We start from the raw sequence: 14,947 nt of genomic DNA on the forward strand, positions 1-14,947 counted from the left end.
GGAGATATAGTAGGACTATAGGCAGCCCACTCGATTCTAAGATACTTGAGGGCAGCAATTGTCTCTTATTTGTGTCTATATCCCTAATGTGTGCCCGGCACAGTGTGAAACACACAGCAGCTGATCCATAAATGTTTTGATGAATGAATGGAAGTCCTCAGGAAGGATTATACAACGTGGTGCAAGAGTAAGAAAAACAGGCTTTCCAGCCAGTTAGATCTGAGTTTAAATCCCACCATCACTTAATAACCATGGGTCCTGTACTGAATGTTCATGTCCCCTTCAAATTTATATGTTGAAACCCTGCCCCCAATGTGATGATATTAAAAGATGGGCTTGGGGAGGTAATTAGGGTTAGAGGAGGGCATGAGGGTGGAGTCCTTGATGAATGGGAGTAGAGTCCTTATGAGAGTCACAGGAGCTTGCAATCGCTGCTGTGAGGATTCAATGAGGAGTCAGCCGCCTGCAACCCGGAAGAGAGCCCCACCAGGACCCGGACATGCTGGCACCTGATCTCAGATTCAGCCAGAATTGTGAGAAATAAAAGTCCATGCTTTATAAGCCAGTAGTCTATGGTACTTTGTTACTGCAGCCCATATGACTACAGCACAATATGACCTTGTCAAGTTTCCTCACCTAAAACTCAGCATGGTTCTCTGGGATTGGAGAAAATACATATAGATCTCATGGTCTACAGGGGGAACGCAGAAGGGATTGTGATCCCCACATCACAGTTGATGGTGATGTGAGGTGGTGTATGGCAGGAATAAAGTCAGCTGCCATTAAAAATCTCATCCTGCCAAAACCGGTTTGGCTCAGTGGATAGAGCGTCAGCCTGCGGACTGAAGGGTCCCAGGTTCGATTCAGGTCAAGGGCATGTAACTTGGTTGCGGGCACATCCCCAGTAGGAGGTGTGCAAGAGGCAGCCGATCGATGTTTCTCTCTCATCGATTTTTCTTACTATCTATCCCTCTTCCTTCCTCTCTGTAAAAAATCAATAAAATATATATTTAAAAAAAAAATCTCATCCTAGTAGACCTAGGAAGCCAGAACGGCTCATCTGAATTGTGAAACCTCCAAGAGGGGGGGCCTGCAGCTGTGTGACCATTTTACAGGACCCAGAGACTCACCCCAGAAGCCTTAAATCCAGCTTGTCATGAGGGGTACTTGGGAAAGGGCACAGACCCCTTGGGGCCAGCCACTAGCTTCCCTCTGCCTTGGGGTCACCTCTAGATAATTGCTTTACTGCAAATAATGTCCTACATCTTTCCATGACCTATCACCCTCCCATGGTTGGAGGTGCAGAGCAATGAGGAACAATAGTGTGGAAGCCCAGGGAGAGGAACAGAATGAGAGCACAGGCATAGAAAACTAACAGGCGCGTGAAGTTCTATATTCCTCAGGTCTGCCTCCCTGTCCCTCACTCGCTCAGTGCATTCAGCCGCCCTCGCCTCTGCTGGACCTCTCCTGGGGCCCTTCCCATCTAGGGGCCTCTGTCCTGCTGCTCCTCCCAGATGGTGTTCCCCATGGAGCGGGAGGCTGTAACGTGGTCACACACAAGAAGGGCACTGTTTTTCAATAGCCCTGAGTGTATCAATAAGACATCTTAGTCGTCTCAGAAAAGCAGACCGAGCTATATTTCGGAACGGAGGGTATGATGGTGAGCAGTGACATTGCACGAACGGAGGGTATGATGGTGAGCAGTGACATTGCACGAACGGAGGGTATGATGGTGAGCAGTGACATCGCACTGATGCTAAGGATTAATGAGCTGTCCTCTGATGAGCAATGTATAAATGCTGCCGCTCTGTGCCATTCAGATTTAGAAGAAAACGTCTGACTTGTTGCAGGATTCTAAGAATGGTTTCACAATGAAGCCCAGGGAGAGGAACAGAATGAGAGCACAGTGGGAGGAAGCAACCTTTACAGAGGAGACACTTGAAATCGCAGCCTCACCTCTCTCCCTTCCACAGACAATAGTCAAACTAATGCCAATGCGCTTTCTCTGTTTCTTCCCCTAATTTTCTCTGACATGAGTGCTTTTCAAAAAATGGGAGGAACCTTTTTCCCCTTGTAGATACTGCTGCTTCTGGTTTCTAAACAATGCTTTCACAGAAAATATTTTCATTTTAGAGGGAAGCAAGTAGCCGTGTGATCTTACACAAGTCATTAAATAATTTTTAAAAAATATATTTTTATTTATTTCAGACTCAAAAGGAGAGGGAGAGAGATAGAAACATCAATGATGAGAGAGAATCATTGATTGGCTGCCACTTGCATGCCCCACACTGGGGATCGAGCCCCAAACCCAGGCATGTGCCCTGACTGGGAATCAAACAATGACCTCCTGGTTCATAGGCCGACGCTCAACCACTGAGCCACGCCGGCCAGGCAAATAATTTTGAAATGAATTAAGTCAAAGGTCCAAGTTCATGCTCTGCCCCTGGGAACCTGGGTGAGACAGCCCCCTCACAGTCAGTCCCCCCACCTATAACAGAGGGCATAGCTGCTTTTCTGTTCACCTCACAGGATTAGTATTGGGTCCAAAGACCCCCACGTTGCATGGAAAGTAAGGTAAGGTTGTTCTCTCAGAAATACAGTCAAGACTCTTTTCAATATAGAGGATCTTTTACTAGAAAGCTGAGGGCAGGCTGGTTCTGATAGATAAATCCTTGCAAGGAGCAAACTGCTGGAGACAAGCGGTGAGTCACTCTGAGTCACTGAGGCGATGGCAGAGGAGCCAGGAAACATTATCAGACAGGAGCCCACTAAGGTCTGTGGCGGGAATGCAAGTTCATCCTTTTCCCAAACACAGCGTGGGCTTTGCAGCTAAATATTTTGACTGCTCTGCCATCTGGCAGTATCAGTTTGCAACCAGCCTGGTTCTGAATCTCTCTTCCATGAGAGATTCCTGGCCATCTCAACACAGAAAGGGGGAAGAACTGGTTTTCTCTTTAGCCAACATTCAGCTTTAGGGTCACACCTAGGCAAACTACTCAAGTTGCCAGCACTTGACATCTGCACCCCAAATTTCCCTTTTTTATTGCCCCATCTTTTCTTGACCTACATGCTCTCTTCTTCCTCACTTTGAAAATACTTCCTGGTAGTCATTTATACACTAGTAAGAATTTGAATCCCTAAGTCTCCTCTCCCAGTAGCATTGTAAGCTCATTTCTTTTTTTTTTTTTTTAAATATATTTTATTGATATTTTACAGAGAGAAAGAGAGAGGGATAGAGAGTTAGAAACATCGATGAGAGAGAGACATCGATCAGCTGCCTCCTGCACGCCCCCTACTGGGGATGTGCCCGCAACCCAGGTACATGCCCTTGACCGGAATCGAACCTGGGTCCCTTGAGTCCGCAGGCCGACGCTCTATCCACTGAGCCAAACCGGTTTCGGCGTAAGCTCATTTCTTTTGGTACAATGAAAAAGGCTCTATCCAGTGCTAGGAAAACTGAAAATAACAGTGAATCAGATGGAAGGAGGTGAGGAAGGTCAGGTGAGTTTAGAGGAAACACTGTTCACATCCCCCCAGGGCAGGGGCACCTACTTGCCCATCCTAATCTGGTCTTAAAGCAATGTTAATGGTACCTGCTTTGGGGGAACCAATATTAAACTGGAATATTCATGGAAGTGAGTAATTGTAGTGCAGAAGGTGTGCCATAAGTTCCACAGGGCAGAATAAAACGCAAACTCTCAACACTGCCCTGGGGCCTCACATGATCTAGCCATTACCCACCTCTGTGGGGTCATATCTATGCCATCCCCCCTCCCTCTAGTCCAGCCACGCGGGGCTCTTCCTGAACAAGCCAAGCTCATTTCTGCCTGGGAAGCTTTGCACTTCCTGCTTCCTCTCCTGGAACACTCTGCCTCTCATTCCCAGGAGGAGGAGGAGCCCCACAGGAGTCACAAGATCAGATCAGAACACCCAGTTATATTTGAATTTCAGATAAGTGACAGTTTTTAGTACATATATGTCCCAAATATTGCCTGGGACACACATATACTGAAAACATATTCGTCGTTTATCTGAAACTCAAATTTACCTGGGTCCCATATTTTTATTTGCTAAATCTGTTAGCCCTGCCTGGGAAGTCTTTCCTAATCACCTCATCCAGACACTCTCCCCGCCCCAACAGCCTTGCGCTTTCATCACTCTACTCTCTTATCTCCTTACCCTGTTTCATTTTTATTTTATTTTATTTTCCAGAACACTAACAGGCACATGAAGTTATATATTTCTTGTTAGCCTCACTCTCTAGTCAAATAGAAAGTTCCATGGTTCTATGCACAGAGAAACACTAGATATATTGTTCCTGGCTATCTCTCTGGTACCAGGAATATGATAATTAAAATTTCATTTGGGTGGATGGATGGATGGATGGATGATGGCTGGATGGCTGGAAGTATAAATGTATTTTGCATACATACTTCCTTTTTTTGAATCTTTTACTTGAGGGAAAAGGCAGATAACTTCCAACATGAGTTTCAGTTCAGGGTTTTCTGCTTGCTGCCTCCTTAACTCCCAGTGCTTCCCTCATCCGCCACTAGGCCTCTTTCTATGACTCTGCCTCTTTCTGAAATGCCCAGCCTGCTTTCCCCCGGACTTTCCTGCCCACCCCCTGGCATCCTTGCCCCCCATAGCGGGTCCCACCCCCTCCTTCTCACCTAACTTCACTGGCATCTGAACATGCACAGAGACCCATTACTTTTCCTTTAAGTCTTCAAGATGCGAAGGCTCCCAGGAAGAGAAGTTTGTCCGTTCTCCTTGATGTGAGTGAAAGATCCCAGGAGCAGGTTTTGGTTTAGAGAAATGAGAGGGGGAGCTTCCAGGGCCCCTGGACTGTGGACAGGAGCCTTGGACAGGAAGCAGCGAAATCGGGGCAAACTTCCACTTTACGAGGCCAGCGCCTTCTGCCTGCACTAACCCTTCTCAGCCCCGGGCCGCCTTGAGGATTGATTGGCAGCAGCCCCGCTGTCCTGCACATTCACCATCAGCCCCTGAAGAGAAAAGAGGATGCTTTTGGTCCTGGTTTCAAACCTTGCTAACTGTCATTGGTCAGCACAGTACACAGCCCTCTTTGTGAGCAAGGTTAGATCCGCATCTCTCTACTGCTCTGGAAACCTGGGGACAGAGAGAACAATGCCCCCAGGTCAGTCCCAGGCCTGGCACTGGCCTCAGGTCTTGCGGGCAGTGCCCCAACTGGAACAGCATAGGAGTCCCGGGTGAAGTAGCCTCACGGTGGCTGAAAAAATGAGGCTTGCAATCCCGTAATCAACCGAATTGTCCTGGAGGGCCTCCTGACTGATTCTGGACTTCTTTGCAAGCAACTTTGAATTCCTGTGTCATATTTGGGTCAGAGCAACAGGAGGGACACATGACTTGCTTTAAAATTAGCCTCCAAACTCATTGTGTAACAGCCCTGGTTTCCACTCAATGGACTGGTGCTTTGAGCGGCAGGCACGGCATTCGTAATGAAGTCTGTCCGGTGAGTTCTCCTGAAGAAAATCCTTCCGATTCACCAAGGCTCAATGTTTCCACCTATAAAATGGGGTAGATTTTGTTTGAAAGAGAAGAAATAAAGGCTAGAAAAATAAAAGTAACCAATACATCCAGCCTGATCCCCCCAAACCCACACACAGAGTTTTTGGACTTGTCAGCAGATAAGAACAAGCCCTTCTAGACTAAGAAGTTACAGAATAGTCACAGCATGTAAAGTACAACATGGGGAATATTGTCAATAATATTGTAATAACTATATATGATGTCAGGTGGGCACTAGACTTATGGGGAGATCACTTCTAAGTTATACTAGAGGCCCGGTGCACGAAATTCGTGCACAGGGGGCAGGTGGGTGTCCCTCAGCCCAGCCTGCACCCTCTCCAATCTGGGACCCCTTGAGGGATGTCCAACCACCCATTTAGGCCCAATCCCGGTGGGCCTAAACTGCCCTCCCCAACTGCTCTCCCCTGCAGGCCTGCCCCCCAACTGCCCTCCCCTGCAGGCCTGTTCCCCCCCAACTGCCCTCCCCTGCTGACCTGGTCTCCCCCAACTGCCCTCCCCTGCCAGCCATCTTGTGGTGGCCATCTTGTGTCCACATGGGGGCAGCCATCTTTGACCACATGGGGGCGACCATCTTGTATCTTGGAGTGATGGTCAATTTGCATATTACTCTTTTATTAGATGGGATAATGTCTAACCACTATACTATACACTTGGTGGGATCAGGCCTAAACGGGCAGTTGGACATCCCTCTCACAATCCAGGACTGCTGGCTCCCAACTGCTCTCCTGACTCTGCCTGATTGCCTCTAACCGCTTCTGCCTGCCAGCCTGATTACCCCCTAACCACTCCACTGCCAGCCTGATCAATGCCTAACTGCTCCCTAGCCAGCCCGATTGCCCCTAACTGCCATCCCCTGCAGGCCTGGTCACCCCTAACTACCCTCCCCTGCCAGTCTGGTTGCCCCTAACTGCCCTCCCTGCTGGCCTGGTTACCCGTAACTGCCTTCCCCTGCAGGCCTGCCCCACACAACAGCCCTCCCCTGCAGGCCTGGTCACCCCAAACTGCCCTCCCCTGCAGGCCTGGTCACCCCAAACTGCCCTCCCCTGCAGGCCTGGTCCCCCCCAACTGCTCTCCCCTGCAGGCCTGCCCCCCAACTGCCTCCCCTGCAGTCCTGTTCCCCCCCAACTGCCCTCTTCTGCTGACCTGGTCTCCCCCAACTGCCCTCTTCTGCCGGCCTGGTCACCCACAACTGCCCACAACTGCCCTCCCCTGCCAGCCATCTTGTGGTGGCCATCTTGTGTCCACATGGGGGCAGCCATCTTTGACCACATGGGGGCGGCCATCTTGTGTGTTGGAGTGATGATCAATTTGCATATTATTTTTTTATTAGATGGGATATTGTCTAACCACTATACTATACACCTGAAACTATTATAATATTGAATGTCAATTGTAATTGGGGTGGGGGGAATCTATCTATATATATAAAAGGCTAATATGCAAAGTGTCCCCTCAGGAGTTTGACCAGACCAGGAGTTCAATCACTCGCTATGACGTGCACTGACCACCAGGGGTGGTGCAGAACGAAGAAAGGCCATGGTCAGTAGCGGGAAGGAAGGCCCCAGCTGGCAGCCAGAATGCCCGGATCGGCCCTGTTCACCAGCCAGGCCTAGGGACCCTACCTGTGCACAAATTTCGTGCACTAGGCCTCTAATTATAAATAAAAAGCCCGGCGGCATGGCTCAGTGGTTGGAACCAGGAGGTTCCAGTCAGGGCACATGCCTGGGTTCCTTGCTTGATCTCCAGTGTGGGGCATGCAAGAGGCAGCTGATCAATGATTCTCTCTCATCATTGATGTTTCTATCTCTCCGTCTCCCTTACTCTCTGAAATCAATAAAAAATATATATATATAAATAAAATGAAATAATTATAAATAAATAAATAGACCAAACCCTTCTAATCTCCAAGAGATAGGGCCATCGCCAGCATCCAGTTGATGTTCTGATAACATAGTGAGCTCAGAGAATGGATTTTAAGTCTTGAGAAAACAAATGTTTCCTTCTAACTCTTTCTCCCAGGACAGTGAGCTAGTCTTCACACAAATTCAAAATCCGCAGAAATGAAACCCCATCCTGACCACTGCCTTTCCCCAAGGACACAGTTTCTCCAGATTTCTGACTCATCCTGACAACATCTGCAAATAAAACCGAATGACCCAGAGGCCGAACAGACTCGAAGAAGTATGTGTGATTGCGTGTGCCTAAAATGTTCCTTCTGACAGAAACGTGTTCCCCGGACCTACTGAGTCAGTCAGAGGAATGGCCGGTTGTAACATATCTCACTTCAGAGGTGGTGGGAAACTGCTGAGGACCAGGAGAGAGGCTGCTGAAAGAATTGGGCCTCTTTTTAAGTAAGGGGACAAAGAACATGTAACAGTCAGCTAGAAACCACCAACATGGGGTTGGTCTCTGTGAAGCTGGGTGTATGACTGGGCAGGAGGCTTCTGGTACTTAAAGGAGATCTTTGAGTCAGTCAGACCTGGGTTCAAATCCCAGCTTCCTAGCCATGGCCTTGGGTAAGCAACTTGGCTTGTTTGAACCACACTTTGCTCATCTATAAAATGGGGATAAGAACAGCACCTATCTCAAGAGGCTGTTGTGAGGTTTAAATGAGATACTACTTATCAAAAGGGCTTAGCAGAGTGCCTAGCACATAGTCAAGTTCAATAAGTGCTTAACATTAATAGCAATTATTATAAATAGCCCTGGTTTCCCAAAGCTGCCATAACAAATTACCCCAAATTTGGTGGCTTAAAGCAACAGAAATGGATTCTGTCACAGTTCTGGGGACCAGAAGTCTGAAATCAAGGTGTCAACAGGCAATGCTCCCTCTGAAGGCTCCTTTCTTGCCTCTTCCAGCTTCCGAGGCTGCCGGCATTCTTTTGCTTGTGGCTGCAGAACTCCACTCTCTGCCTCCACATTCCCACAGCCTTCTCCACTTCTCGCTTTGTCTCTCCTCTATCTCTTATAAGGTCACTTGTCATTGTATTCAGGGCCCACCCGAATAATCCATAATGATCTTTACTCAAGATTCCTAATTTAACACAATTGCAAAGACCCCTTTTCCAAACAAGGTCACATTCACAGGTTCTGGGGATTAGGATCTGGGCATATCTGTTGGGGGGCACCATTCACCCACAAACTACATACTACCGTGTTTCCCCGAAAATAAGACAGTGTCTTATATTAATTTTTGCTCCCAAAGACACGCTAGGTCTTATTTTCAGGGGATGTCTTATTTTTCCATGAAGAAGAATACGGTACACATTTATTGTTAAATGAAAATAAAGGAAATTTATTACCTGTATACAGTACGGTAGTACGGTAGTTGTCAACACAAACCAGACAAACTGTGAATCCTACAGTATCAAGAATTTACTCATTTATTCAATGACAATCATGTCATCATCTTCTGGAACATCATCATAACAATCCAATTCCTGAATTTCCTGGTGAATTTCTTGTGACTCCATTTCTTTCAGAATCAGTGGACCAAATCTCTCATGTTTAGCAATAGCACTGTCTTTAAATGAGTACTTCTTGTCAAGGTAGCCTGCTCGCAGTGCATTTGCAATGCAACTGTCAGTGATTTTTTCCCATGAATTCTTCACCCAAGTCACAACTTCTTGCAGTTTAGGTTTCACAAAGTTTCCACGCTGATTTCTCTCCATTCTATTTTCAATGTAGTCATTAATTTCCATGCGCAAATTGTCTTTGAATGGCTTGTTTATTGCAATATCAAGAGTCTGGAGATAGGCCGTCATTCCTGCGGGAATCATTATCTGATCTATTTTTCTTTCGTGAAGAAATGTCTGCATGTCTTTAGCACGGTGAGTGCTGGCTGCATCCCAGACTAGCAGACCTCTTTGGCTCCCTCGCATAACAAGCGGCAGCATTAAATCGACCCACTTCCTTATAACTGCTTGTGTGGCCCAGGCTTTTTCAGTTTCAAGAATAAAAATGCCCAGAACACGTTCAATCTTTTCCTTCTTGCCCTTAGAAATGATTAAAGGTGGGATTTTAGTGCCATCCAGACAAATTGCCAAAATACAGGAAACACGTGCACTTTCGTAAGCAGTGGAGGGAATGTACGCTAAGGAGGCACCCCGCTGTTTAATTGTTGTTTGAGATGATTGGCCCATAAACACTGCAGTTTCATCCATAGCAATCATGTTGGAAAGATTGTATTTAGAGAAGTCAGCATCATCAATAAAGGACTTGAATGCAAGTGCTCGCTTAATAACTTGAGTATCTTCCAACCTAAACAATGTTGTAGATCTTCTTAAAGACAGTTCACTTCGCTGAAGGAAATTATCCAGCCAGTGTTGTGATGCTTTGAAGTCTTCGGGGGCTATGTCAAACTGTGGTGCCATTGCAAGGGCAAATTCTTGAATCTGAGCCCTATTCACAACCAAAGCCTTTGCTCTCCTGTCAACAACCCATTCACAGATCAGGTCTTCCAGCTCGGAAAATAATGGTTGCCGACCTGATCTACACTTGCGCTTTTTAGCATTTCCCTTGTCCACTTGTTCAATGAGGTTACCATACTCTGCTCGCCATTTTCAGACCAATCGGATACTCAACATCTTCTCTTTGCAGAAAGCAGTAAGATTTTGGCCCCAAGAGTTTTCCACGATTCCTTTCTTGTACTCCACGGAGTAGCTTTTTCTTTTTGTGCTCATTTCTAGGGGTAAAAAAAAGGAATTGGGGTATCAAGGTGAGGGGAGGGGGATCACTCAAAATGACACAGGGGGGATTAGAGGAGGGAATCAAAATGGCACAGGAGAATCAGAGGGGGAATTACCATTTTAGTAACCCCTTTTGATCCTCCTGTGTCATTTTGATTGCCCCCTCTGATCCTCCTGTGTCATTTTGATTGTCCCCTCTGATCCTCCTGTGTCATTTTGATTGCCCCCTCTGATCCTCCTGTGTCATTTTGATTGCCCCCTCTGATCCTCCTGTGTCATTTTAAGTGATCCCCCTCCCCCCACCCCTGTGCCACTGAACACCTTCACCAGACATCCCCCCTACCCCTTTATCAGACATTTACCCCCTGGGGCCTGCCTGGGGACTGTCACTGGGCTTGCTGGGGCCTGGATCTGGGCTGGAGCAGGGTCTGCCACTGACTGAGAACCTTCAGTCATCATGAAGGCGGCCGCGAGCATCAGGTAGTGTCACCAGAGACAGACCAGCACTCACCACCTTCGCCGCGTCCTGTCCGCTCTAATCCTCCTGTTCTTCTACACGCATCTGTGAAAGTCTCCTCCTCTCTCCCGCCCCTCGCTCACTGCTCACTCCGACCTCTGCTCCGCCTCCACACAGCAGTGACGTCAGGACTCCGCGATGTCACTGGTTGCTAGACGCCAGTCAGGGCGGCCCTAGCGACCAGTTTACGGTAAATTAATTTTCATTCTGAGACAGAGCCTGGGCCTTATTTTCGGGGGATGCCTTATATTTCACTCAGAAGGAAACCTGTAAGTCCGTCTTATTTTCGGAGGATGTTTTATTTTCGGGGAAACACGGTATTTATATGCTTATTTGACCAACAGTTACAGAACTGGCTGCAGACAAGACAGGGGTCCTGGGCCCACTTTAGAAGGCCCTCGGGCACGTGCAGCTTGCAGCCCCGAGTATCTGTCCATCTGCAGTGACTAACATCATTCAGATCCCAAGGACTCCTCTGCCTTTTGCCCTGTGTTCTCTAAACAAAAGGTAACAAAGGTGTGTAGGGTATGCTAGAACTGACGTGAGAGATACAGACACCTCCTTGAAGAGGGAGGAGGCTGTGGCAGCTGAAGCTCCTGAGAGGGAGGAAAGATAATTAGCGCTCTAAAAACTCCTCTCCCCCGGCCTGAAGGCAATAGATTCTGGTTGCTCTTCAAGTTCCAATGTATGGTTTGGAATTACTCATGAATTAGCACAGTATTCACAACAGTTCATGTTACTCCTTTTTTTTTTTTTTTTTTTTGTCAGATTTTTTTAATTGAATTTTAAAAAATATATTATTTTATTGGTTTTTTACAGAGAGGAAGGGAGAGGGATAGAGAGTTAGAAACATCAATGAGAGAGAAACATTGATCAGCTGCCTCCTGCACACCTCCTACTGGGGATGTGCCCACAACCAAGGTACATGTCCTTGACTGGAATCGAACCTGGGACCTTTCGGTCAGCAGGCCGACGCTCTATCCACTGAGCCAAACCGGTTGAGGCTAATTGAATTTTTGAGCGAGAGGGAGGGAGCGGGGGGAGGGGGGTGGAGAGAAACATCTATGTAAGAGCAAAACATGGATTGGCTGCCTCCTGCATGCTCCCCCACCCCACCGGGGATCAAGCTCAAAACCCAGAGATGTGCCCTGACTAGGAATCGAACCAGCAACCTTTCAGTGCACAAGATGATGTCCAACCAACTGAGCTACACTGGCCAGGGCTCATGGTTCTCTTAAATGTTTGTATGTGTAGGTACACACATAATACGCATAAAATATGACATCACCTCATTACAATACTATGTGGATCTAGATTTTTTTTTAAAATATAGTTTAAGAGATTTTGAAGATCATGATATACATATAGTGATTTAGGATGAAATTAAAATATTTGTAACAGTGTCGGTGATGGCAATATATCCTATGAGATCCAATTACGTTTGACATATAAAATTCATGGTCTATTTCCCCAAATTAAAGTTTTACTTTAAGAATTTCATTGAGCCCTAGCCGGTTTGGCTCAGTGGATGGAGGGCCAGCCTGTGGACCAAAGGGCACATGCCTGGGTTGCAGGCTCTGTTCAACGTGCAGGAGGCAGCCAATCCATGGTTCTCTCTCATCATTGATGTTTCAATCTCTCTCTTCCTCGTCCTTCCTCTCTGAAATCAATAAAAATATTTTTAAAAGAATTTTATTGATAATTTCAACTACTGCTGCCTCTATAGAACAATATTTCTCCAAACTGAAATTTAAAAAATAAAACTAAGATTTAAGAAAGGTAATCTTGTTTGGCCTTAACATCAGTAGGACCCAATGTATGTGAAAATATAACAACATAAGTATTGATTTTGCTGAAATTAAAACAAGCAACATTAATTTTATGGATAAGTATATAATTATACATGAATTGTGTATCTATTTATTTCATTGCTCATTTAAACATGTCAGCCAGTTAACAGAATACCCACAAACGTACAATAATAGTGAAATCAGTTATTTAAAATTTTTTGCCAACTTTCAGTTATGTAAAGCCATAGCTTTCACCTTTCCCCCCAGCTTTGTTGCTATGAAGATATAGTTACCCGAGTACAGGGATGAAGGAATTGTATTTAGATACTGGACATCAGTCATGTGGGCCTCCTTTCATACTCTTGCCCAGGCCTGCAAATGTCAGGGGCGGGCCTGCTGCTTTCGGGTCTCCATCTATAACAGGGAACACCTGCACTTAATGAGAGTTTTTGTTTGTTTTATTGATTTGAGAGAGAGAGAGAGAGAGAGAGAGAGAGAGAGAGAGAAATTGACTTGTTGTTCCACTTATTTATGTATTCATTGGCTGATTCTTATATGTGCCCTGACCGGAGATCGAACCGTAACCTTGGCACATCAGGACAACACTCTAACCAACGGAGCTGGGGCCAGAGCCTAATGAGAGTTTTCTTGATTTGGAATCTCATTCTTTGTCCCTTGGCAGGATGACATCCAGGCCACCTAGGAAGAGGGTCAGCATTGCTGGTGTTCCCGGGTCACCGAAGGAAGTCCACGGGAATGCACGCAGCACATCAGGATTTGCCTTGGGGAGCAGCATGTCCTAAACTGGAGGCCTGGCTGGGGCCATCAGTGCTGGAAACGGGAGCACTCTCAGAGGTCCACCCTCCCTCCCAGGAGTGCAGCTCTCTTGTTTATCTCTGCATCCCCCTCACCACCTAGATCCTCAAGTTATAAATGCATATACAGGCTCCTCCTGCCAGTCACACAGAGGCAACTCGGCACAGCCTCTCCTAGCTGTCCATTTTGCCTCTTCCTCCCTTGGAATACGCTAAACCACCTTTTACTCATTCCTACAGAACCTGTTGCCTTTGTTTCTGACCACGTGTTGTATTGAAATGGAAACTTCGCTGGTGAGAAAGTTGAGGACCTCTCCTAGCTAGGGGCTCTCCAGTGGCACCTCTGACCCCCAACGTTTGCACGTGGAAACCTCTGTCTCCCGTGATGTGCAAGATTCAGTGTGACCGCCCCCGGGAGCTCGACAGGTGCTCACAGCGCCCAGCTGAGTGGGGCCAGGGCTGCAGGTGAGTGCCCTCTGCTCTCCTAGCCCCGCACCTGACCACAACCCCCTGAACCCCACCCGCAGGGACACCTTTTGTAATTCATCCACCAGGAGTGCCCTTTGTCTAATTTGCATACACCAGCCTGTATAGGCTTGTGGAGGCATGTCTTTCCTCCCTCCTCTACCAATCAGTGTTCAGCACTGGCAGTTAACCTAGATGAAGTGGAACAAGATATAGGACCCAAGCTGTTTATCCTGAAAACAAGCATATCACCTACCCAGGTGAGCTGCCTTCCAAAGCCGTGCTTAACAAATGGACAATAGACAGGGTGCAAGCCCTGAACAAACTGTGCCTGAGCTCTGCTGACCTGGAGGCTGCCACAGCCAAGTTAGAGGCCAATATGCAAACGGGCCCGCCCATCCTGCTGGCCCCTGCCAGCCCAGAGCTCCAGCAAAAGGCCCCATAAAAGGGTCCCTCCTGCCATGCCCTTGCAGCTGAGACGCTCTGCAGGCTCCTGTGCTCCACCTGCTGGCTCAGGGCTTCCCCTCACCTGTTCTCAGTCTATACCAGTGGTTTTCAACTGGGACGATTTTGCCCCCCACCTCAAGGGACATTTGACAATGCCTTGAGACATTTTGTCTGTCACAACAGGGGGAAGGGATGCTACTGGCATCAGGTGGGTACAGGGAAGGGATGCTGCTAACCTGTCTACAATGCATGGAACAGCTCCCCACAGCAAAGCATGATCTGGTCCAAAATGCCAAGAGAGTGCTGAGGCTGCAACAGCTCAGCGTGCACCTTCGCTTGGATCCCTGTACCTGGGTCAGGTTCTTCTGTGTTACTGGCCCTGGGACGGATGCTCTGGCCTCCCCTGGATCGAAGCCCACTCTCAGCAATGATGCAAATACCCCGTCCCTTTTTGCTCTTCAACCAGGAGCCACCTAACAAAGGCGAGGCTGCCTCCCCTCACCAGGTTCCTGCCAATTCCTGCAACATCTTCCGGGGCTCTGCAAGGAATCAGGCTCCCACCACCACCTTCCACCCCCGAACGTTGAGCGAGGCCCTACAGGACCAACTTAGTCAATGCTAATACAATCTTGCTTTTTAAATGGTGTGTGTTACGTT

The sequence above is a fragment of the Plecotus auritus genome (assembly GCF_963455305.1).
Source record: "Plecotus auritus genome assembly, chromosome: 4".
Lineage (NCBI taxonomy): Eukaryota > Metazoa > Chordata > Mammalia > Chiroptera > Vespertilionidae > Plecotus > Plecotus auritus.